Raw genomic sequence first — 8,657 nt, forward strand, 5'->3', positions numbered from 1 at the left:
CTAGGACGAAGGGAAAACACAAATAGCAGCTTGATCCAAACTTTCATGGACCCCAAGAAGTTTTTTATGGTGGGAATTCAATCCCTACTTGTGTGGCAAAACAGATGAACAGCATGGATATACAACATATACATCAATAGAATCAAGCTAGGAAAACTAAATGTACAAATATTTGAACAGATCCAGAAACATACATGCTTCAACAACAAAATAAAAATAAAAACTTGAATCAACATGACAAAAAACCTGAATCAACATGACAAAAAACTTAACATTCAAAAACTTGTCTTTCCAATGCACAAGAAACAAAGCATCTCCTAAAGAAACTAAGTTCTGTTGATTTGATCTGTCTTGACCTTTATGTCCATCTGAAATGCAGTGACGCCATTCTCATTACCAGCAACCTGCAATGCTAAAATCACAGGTTATAATTTGCATGTTTTGTTCACGAAGTTAGACTTTAAGCACCACAATTAGATACAACCAATGGCTTGCATTTTACAATGAGCTTGAGAGTTAGTCTTAGGACTGCTTCTAAATTCTTTTATACAGAGTACAAAAATGTTGTCATGGTCTCCGGGTTTGTCACTGCATGGAATGGCTTTTAACATGAGCGAATGTTTCAGTGGCTGGAAAAGCATATGCAAGAAGGGTGTATTTGGATTCTCAATCAAATTTGAATTGATCATTACATATGACAGATGTTACCCAATAAAAATGTGGGATCAGCATCAGTCATGATGATGACCAATCCGCAAATGCAATTTCATGTGTTTCTTCATGTGGAACCTTAAACGGTCATGATTTCAGTTTTGGGGTATGGTTAAAGGACTCAGCGACTTATACCGACTGGTATGGTCTTGAGTTTGAGTAGTGACTCGCTTGAGATGGGGGTCTGAGTCGACTCGGACGAGTCATATGGGACTCATCTGAGTCTTGAGACTAAGATTGGGTTTCATTCGCCCATATTGTTAACAGAGCAGGGCTTGCTGCACTTGGGACATTTTCACTTCATTGAATTGAATTATTGTAGAAATTTGCAATTAGATTCAATCGAGTGCCATGAAGTGGCTAAGCTATTCTGTTTGCTTGAGGTAGCTAAGCTATACAGTTTAATGCAGTGAAATTAATACCTAACATAAATGGCACATCCTCCGACCGCACGAGCTGCTCCATGGTATTCAGCCATCGGGTGAATGCTCTGATGAATGACATCAATCACCAAATAACCAATCATGATTTCCCAAAAACTCAACAAATGTTGAAAGATAAAGCTATCAGGAAACAGGATTATGGTAGCTTACATGAAACATATCCCAATCAGGCTGCATGAATTCTCCAAGGAATAAGGTGTTGTAGGCAACAGATGCAATATGGATTGTATGTGACGCTGGGACTCTCAGCCAAAAATCATCAGATGCCCTTATCACAGCAGTCCTCTTTGAGCTATATGCCAAGAAATGAAACATCAAATTAAGTATAATTCCTTCTTTTTTGTTTCAATGAAAGCTCGAGTATTTTTAGACTAAAACTACACCTCTCCATAACTTGAACCGTACTACTGCCAGTTTCAGCTTGGTTTGTCCGTTTCATTCCAATTCAGCTAGACTGTTTCAACACAATTTTTCTAGATTTTTTTAAAATTAATCTCCAGCCACTTTTATTCCATTTAGTTGCTCTAAGGTTAGAAAGCCAACGAAATGCGAGGCTTACAAACAATTGAAACCCTCTGTTTTGGGAAAAGAGTGAGTTCCCAGATATTTCTCTTTAAAACTTTTCCTTTTTCCTAAACGGAATGTTGAAACAGCCAAAGGAAAGAACAGTTAATTATTTGGGATGTAGCTGTAGCAGCCCCAGAGAGGAAACAAAATTTTGCTTACTATAAAGAATGATTCAAGAATCATGAAGGAGAACATGAGGAATAGAAAGCTAAAATATGGTCTGCCACACGTCAAGATGCAATCCACATTATGGAAGTGAATGTCTAACTATGGGGTTATCAGTAAGTCTAGGATCTGTTATCACCAAAAAAATTTCAATGCACTCTAGTGTTGTGGCTAAATCAATCCCTTGGCGTATATCCTTTTCTCTTTCCAAATGATAGTGTTAAAGGATTCTTACCTTTCCTTTATTTTTGTCTTTCACGAAACTCCCCAAGAAAAACTTATGCGAATCAGTTAATAATTTATGTTCTTTATACCTTTAATTGAATTACGAATCATGTTGGAAAAGTGGCATTTGATTCTATGGACTGACAACAACAAGAAAAGATACTTTGATTTCTAACCATCATTCATTCATTCCATGATTAAATATAGGTCAATAGTTAAGAAGTTGAAAAAAAAAAGGTTCATGATTTAATGTTAAAGAGAGTATATACTGTTTAATCTTTTATTATGAACAAAATAAAGTAATTTACCTTTTCTAAATGATTCTTAAAATGCCCCCAGTAATTTAAAAACATAAAATGAACGCCAAGTGAAGCTTAAAATAGAAAAGAATAAGTATAATTTGAATTGTAAATTCTAAGATTTAAATTATAGAATCACAACATTCATATAAAAAGGGATTCAAGGTGAGATTCAAATAGTTTGCTTAAGATTCAACTCAAATCCTAAATAGTAAATAGTAGGATTTTGATGACTATGCGCTTGTTTAATATATGTGACCAATCACATTGAATTCATGCAGGACAATTGGGCGATGGGCGAACCTCATTGAATGACTGTTATGGTTACTGATGCATAATTTTATCATGGCCATTGCTCATTCCAAACTGATAAAAATATTTCAATGAATTGCTCAGAGTCACATTCAAATGCATGTTGGGTGCACTGGTTGTAGATGTAGTGAAGTGGCTAACTATTTTGAACCCTTGCAATGATCCTGACAAGCATCAGGCTTCTTCGTGCCTACGTTCAGCTTGACACGAAGATATAACGAAGTCCCTCTGAACGATGGTTTTTATTATAGGGCTGTTGAGCATCTAAAGGGTACCTTACATTGTTGAGAACAGTTGGTTGAAGTTGTAAGCTTGTGAAAACCATATCTTCTCACCATCCTCAAAATCTTGAAACCATATAAAGTAAGCGACTCATGGAAGATAAAAAGTGGAGGATTTCATGGTCTATATGCTTCCTTTTGGGCCTCTCTATAAACAGCAGCAATGAAAATGGTAGATTGTAAATTCAGATGTTATGCATCAGTTGAACCTTTTTATCCATTCTGTGGGATCAGTACAAAATCATCTGAAATTGAGGGAAACCATTCTAACTACATTTGTTTTAATCTTTCAACAATGCCATTTTACGGTTTTTGCACGTGGACTGGAGCATCCGGAGTTGGAGATTCAAAAGGATTTAAATCCTTTAGGTTCCAAAATGCACTTCATTTTTGCAGGGAGCAAGCTGTGCCCCTTCACACAAGAAAGGGGACCTAATGTGACATAGATCCTTGGGCCCACATCATAGACCATGTCAGAAACCTAAAAGGATTCAAATCCTTGCCTCTAAAAAAATGCAAAGAAGCCCCAACTATGCAAACCCCTTCCCTCGAATCATTAAACTCAGGCAGTAGGAGGTTAATTCTAATTTCATAAGACCAGCAATATGATCAGACAATAATAAGCTTCCCTATAAACCTTACACATGATTATCTTTACATAACTACTAATAAAACTATATGGTCTTATCAATGCTCGGGATTTAGTTTGGGGATAAAAAGAGGAATAGACCCTATAATTTCTACTATTGGTAAAAAATTATTCAAGACAGTTTTACTGGGGCTGGGAGTCAGATACTGTTGTAAAGAGAAACCAAAGACATGCAAAAAATCTGTACCGGCAGTTTCTTCCAAGAATTTCTTCCCGAGTATACTCTGTCAGTTCAAGAAAGCTATCAGATGCAAATATCTGCAAGCCTCTCACTTGAATCAACCCTACTTTTAAACCTGCAGTGAAGAAGTCATATATCTGCCTCAGAACAACTAACCATAGAGGTTAATAAAGCTATAACAATTTCAACTTCTCAATTACTAATCATCATTGAAAATTGTTATAAAATAAATAAACACACACACAAAACAACATACAACATCAAATGTTATTACTGTTACTGGAGAAATCTTATACACGAGGCCCTTAGCTAAATGAAAACTAATAGGGCCCAGAAAACTGTTTATATCAAACCTGGCTCATACATGAGGCCCTATGGATTCTCTGAATAGAATTCATGCAACTAGATACAGGAGCAACAGAAAACAGTATCTAGGACGATAGGTGTCTGTTTGTAAATGCTAGCAAGTGTAAATGCTTACGAAAAAGGACTTGTGCCCAACTACAAGGTTTCTGCAGCTAGGTACCAGACCTCCATTCCATCAGATATGAATGTGTAGAATTGTAGGATAGCTTCCTTGATTGTAGGAGAGGTCTTGCATGTTGTTCTTTCAATTGCTATGTTCACCAGTGCTCCAAGTAATGTCATTCCAGGTTTAACATTTCTTTTGGCAGTTGAACTCAGGTAAGGCGTTTTTTATTATAATAACAGCTCTTATGCTAATTGTTGAGAACTTAACAACCAATGATTCTTTGGTATTGCTGTCTCAGAATGGAAAAGCTGCAAATGAGGAGTGTCAGAGGACGGGTTAAGCTCTTTGGCACGTTAATGCATTGGTGGTGCCCTAATTTTTACATTGTGGAAGGGCTACTTATTCAAGGGCTTTGTTAGAAGCCCTTTAATCAATATTCATAGTAAAAATTTTAATGGTGGGCCATGGCATATTAAAGATAAGTGGATCAGAGGCTCGGCTCTGATTCTAACAAGCAATGTTGCATTTAGTGGATAGCTTATTCTCCAGGTGTTGAGATGGATGGTCCCTTTAAGGAGATGCCGAAGCCTAGTAAATGGGCCTTTGGCCATATCTCAAATCCAGCCCGAACCTGGCAGAACACAGGCCAGGCCAAATCCGTCCTGGCCTACTTTCACCCTTCATATTTGGAAGTCGTGGTAAAAGTGAAATCTCCTCTTTCATATTTTTCATCTAGCATATGCTATTTACAGGTAGGAAATAACAAGGTAGATTTCTTGATCCAATCTCAAAATTCATGTTTTTGAGACCAAGAAAAGAACTGGAATTGTCTAGAACACCTGTTTTCACTCTTTGGCGTCCATCATGTTGTCTATGCAAAAATCCAGTCCATTCATAAGGTGAAAACCACCATTATTTGGACTGTACACATATAGAAGATAAGCCCATAAAAATCTCATATGGGCCACACCACCGGGAACAATGTAAAATTGCTCCCAAAACCGCTAAGTTCACACACTGCAGCCTCACTGAGTTTTTTTTTTTTTTTTTTAACAGGCTGACTTTGTATCTTCTCTTTATCCTGGCTCCTTACATTTGATAATGGGTAGAAAGGTATACAACATGGTGACCTCACAGACAAACCTATGGTTAGCATCCCATCTACATCATTCAATGTGGTGTGGCCCTCATGAGCTGGGGATCTAGATGATTTGTAGCATTAACGCCCAACATTGAGGATAGAAACCGATGCAGCGTGGATTTTACATATACAACATTGTGGGCCCTACGACTTAGATGTTTTAAACAGGGTTGAAGAGGATTCAGTCCCCCACGAAAATTCAAAACCCGAAACATTTGCAATACAAAACTAATCAGGTATTGAGGCGATTGGCTGAAGCGAGTGCCACCGCTTGTGCCCATACCTTGAGCCTAGCCTTCACGTCTCTCGGGTCGTCACTTGAATCATTAGATTGACCCAACCAAGACCCAGGTCCCTGTTGCTGCATGGTCTCATAATCTGAATCATCAATCTGCTTTCAAATATGGCTTGAGGTAGGACTTATGTGGATACCCATAGACCTTCTGATCGCATAGGTCAGAGATCTTCTGAAACACCCTACACTAGCGTCATGATCAGTTTCCATTCATATTCTTATAAAATCAGGATTATTTCTGGTTTTTGATGATTCCAAAAAATCGATTAATGATGCTAACCCCCAAATGCCAGCGATTCAACATAAAATACATATGGTAAAAGACTAATCTAACACAAATCCAGTGAATACAATGAGGAAACTGCGATTCAATGGCGCATCCAAACGCAACAGATTTCAGAAAGAGAGAGAGAGAGAGAGAGAGAGAGAGAGAGAGAGAGAGAGAGAGAGACTAACTGTTCTTCTTCTCCTCCTCCTTCTCCTTCTTCTTCTCCTTCTTGCGGCCAAAGGGGGTTATGAAAACGCTAGCGAGAGAGAGAGAGAGAGAGAGAGAGAGAGAGAGAGAGAGAGAAGGAAGTTGGGAAACAGAGAGAGAGGAATGCGGCCAAGAGACAGGGAGAGGGTTAGGGAGAGCGGGAGATCGAGAGAGGGCGAGGGAAAGGGAGAGGTTGAGTGCGAGAGAGAGAGAGAGAGGGTGAGGGAGCCTGGGAGATGGAGAGAAAGCAAAGGAAAGGTCGACGCGGGCGGGAGAAAAGGCGGACTGAATTTTCAATTTGGGGGAGGGGCGTGTGACGGACGGCCCTTTAAGACCGTGGGTTTTAAGATCGTGGGGCCCACCGTGATGTATGTTATTTATCCGTTCCGTCCAATAACTTTAAATATTATTTTAAGGGTTGATTCCAAAAAATGAGTCCGATTGAAGCTGTAAGAAGACCACACAACATGAAAATATTTTTATGATGCACGTGTTTCATCCATTTTTATAGATTATTTTAAAATTTTATACAAAAAATTAGAGGGATATAAATCTCAGGTGGACCACACCACGGGAAAACAATGGTGATTAGATATCCACCATTAAAATCCTCCTAAGGCCCACTGTACTGTTTATTTGACATCCAATATGTTGATTAGGTCATAGAGGACCAGGTGAGGGGAAAAACCAAAGATCGGCTTGGTCCAAAACTTTTATGGCCCGCAGAAGGTTTTTAATGGTCCACGCTCATTCAACTCTATTTCCTTTAATGTGCTCCAGTTGAGATTGGGATATACCTCATTTTTGGTCTTATGGTATAAAATTATCTGGAAAAATCGATGGACGGTATGAATGAAACAAGTACATCATAATGAGCTCACGGAGTACCGACCGCCAGCCATTGGCCAGTGGCAAGGGGGAGTAGCCAATCCGTTTCCCCTCTCTATCATATATATGAGCACGGATTGGATACTGACTAGGTTAGTAGCCAACTCGCTACTGAAGTGACATCACCAAGCACTTGGACCTTATCATGATGCATGTGTTGTATCCATACCGTCCAACCATTTTTAAAGATTTATTTATGAAATCACAAAGAGAATGAGGGCCACAGTAGTTTCCGATAAAGTTGATATTTTTGTTTTCACTTCATCTATCTTTATGTTAACTTATGAATATGATGGATCTTAAAAATACATAACTGTGGGCCTTATAAATGTTTCAACGGTGGGTGTGACGGCTCCCATGGTTTTCTATAGTGGGTCCACTTGAAATTTAGATCCATCTCATTCTCTTTGTAATGTCATAAAAATAATTCAAATTAAACTGTCTAGATTTGGGGTACAAGCTTAGGTGTACTCAAAGAAGAAGAAAAAAACACTACTCATGGTTAATTATTGATTGTTAGATAGGTGGACATTATTGATTAGACTGCTAAAAATGAAAAAATATCCAACGGTCTTGTTTCACCAAACAAGTGGTTGTGGATTAGAGGCTCGAATTGTTCTATAACTTAGTAAATTGGGCTCCATAATTTAGTCAGTCTAATTTAAGTCAGATTATTCAAGCAAGATCTAGAATCAAATAAAGCCCTGAAAATGAAGGATTTTTTACCATAAATTTCCGAGGAATCTTTATTTTACCTTTATTTTTTATTTAAAAAGTAGTGAAGTTCAAGACTGGTTAGGCCACATAGAATGTATATAACATCTAACCATCCAACTTATGTGTACTTCATCATAGTTATAAGCTTATAAAGTACATCAGGTCAATCAGATCATCAAATTAGCAACATTTGAAATCGGATATCTTGAATGGTTTTTTTTTGGATGTCCATCTTATAATCGTATCCGTTATAAATTTTTTTGTTCATCTAATGTAAAATGCTTGGAAATGAATAATAGCGGACATGTCATAGTGTCATGTGTGGGTACATGAAGCCAAATTGCTACCTACATTTTACGTGTAAGTTGCTTGAAGTTTTATGGTGGCACATGCCGAGTAAGATATGCATCGCAAATTTAACATTTGAGCACTTAAAGTTAGATGTAGTACTTATGCTCATTAGCATCATTAGCACATGTAACATATTCGGAACTAATAAAGATGGATGATGACACATGTGACATATTGGAACAAGAAATGCCATGTAGCGTAGGACATGCATTGGTACATTTGACATGTTAATTAAAGCCGGGCACAAACCGACCTGATCCAGCGGATCCGACCCGATCTGAACCGATCCGAAAGCCTAGATCGGTGTTGTTCAAGTTGGATCAGTCAGATCCAACCGTTCATCGAATCGAGTTCGGATCGTGGTTAATCCAGACCGATCTGAACTGAATGGATCCGATCTGGATCGATCCGATCTAATCCGGAGTTATTCTTATGAATATTTATCAAATATATTTATCTTATGAACATGTTGGATGAAAAATAAA

The 8,657-nt window shown here is 38.0% G+C and overlaps 1 long non-coding RNA gene across 1 annotated transcript; it reads right to left on the reverse strand.

Moving 5' to 3' along the window:
- Positions 1-565: 565 nt before the first annotated feature.
- On the reverse strand, positions 566-1,465 carry LOC131227535 (uncharacterized). Its single transcript, XR_009162342.1, has 3 exons — positions 1,305-1,465; positions 1,134-1,201; positions 566-588 (listed from the first exon to the last, which is right to left on the reverse strand). It is a non-coding gene; the product is annotated as an uncharacterized LOC131227535 (long non-coding RNA).
- Between the last annotated feature and the right edge of the window lie 7,192 nt (positions 1,466-8,657).

Source organism: Magnolia sinica, chromosome 15, assembly GCF_029962835.1.
Source record: "Magnolia sinica isolate HGM2019 chromosome 15, MsV1, whole genome shotgun sequence".
Taxonomy (NCBI): Eukaryota; Viridiplantae; Streptophyta; class Magnoliopsida; order Magnoliales; family Magnoliaceae; genus Magnolia; species Magnolia sinica.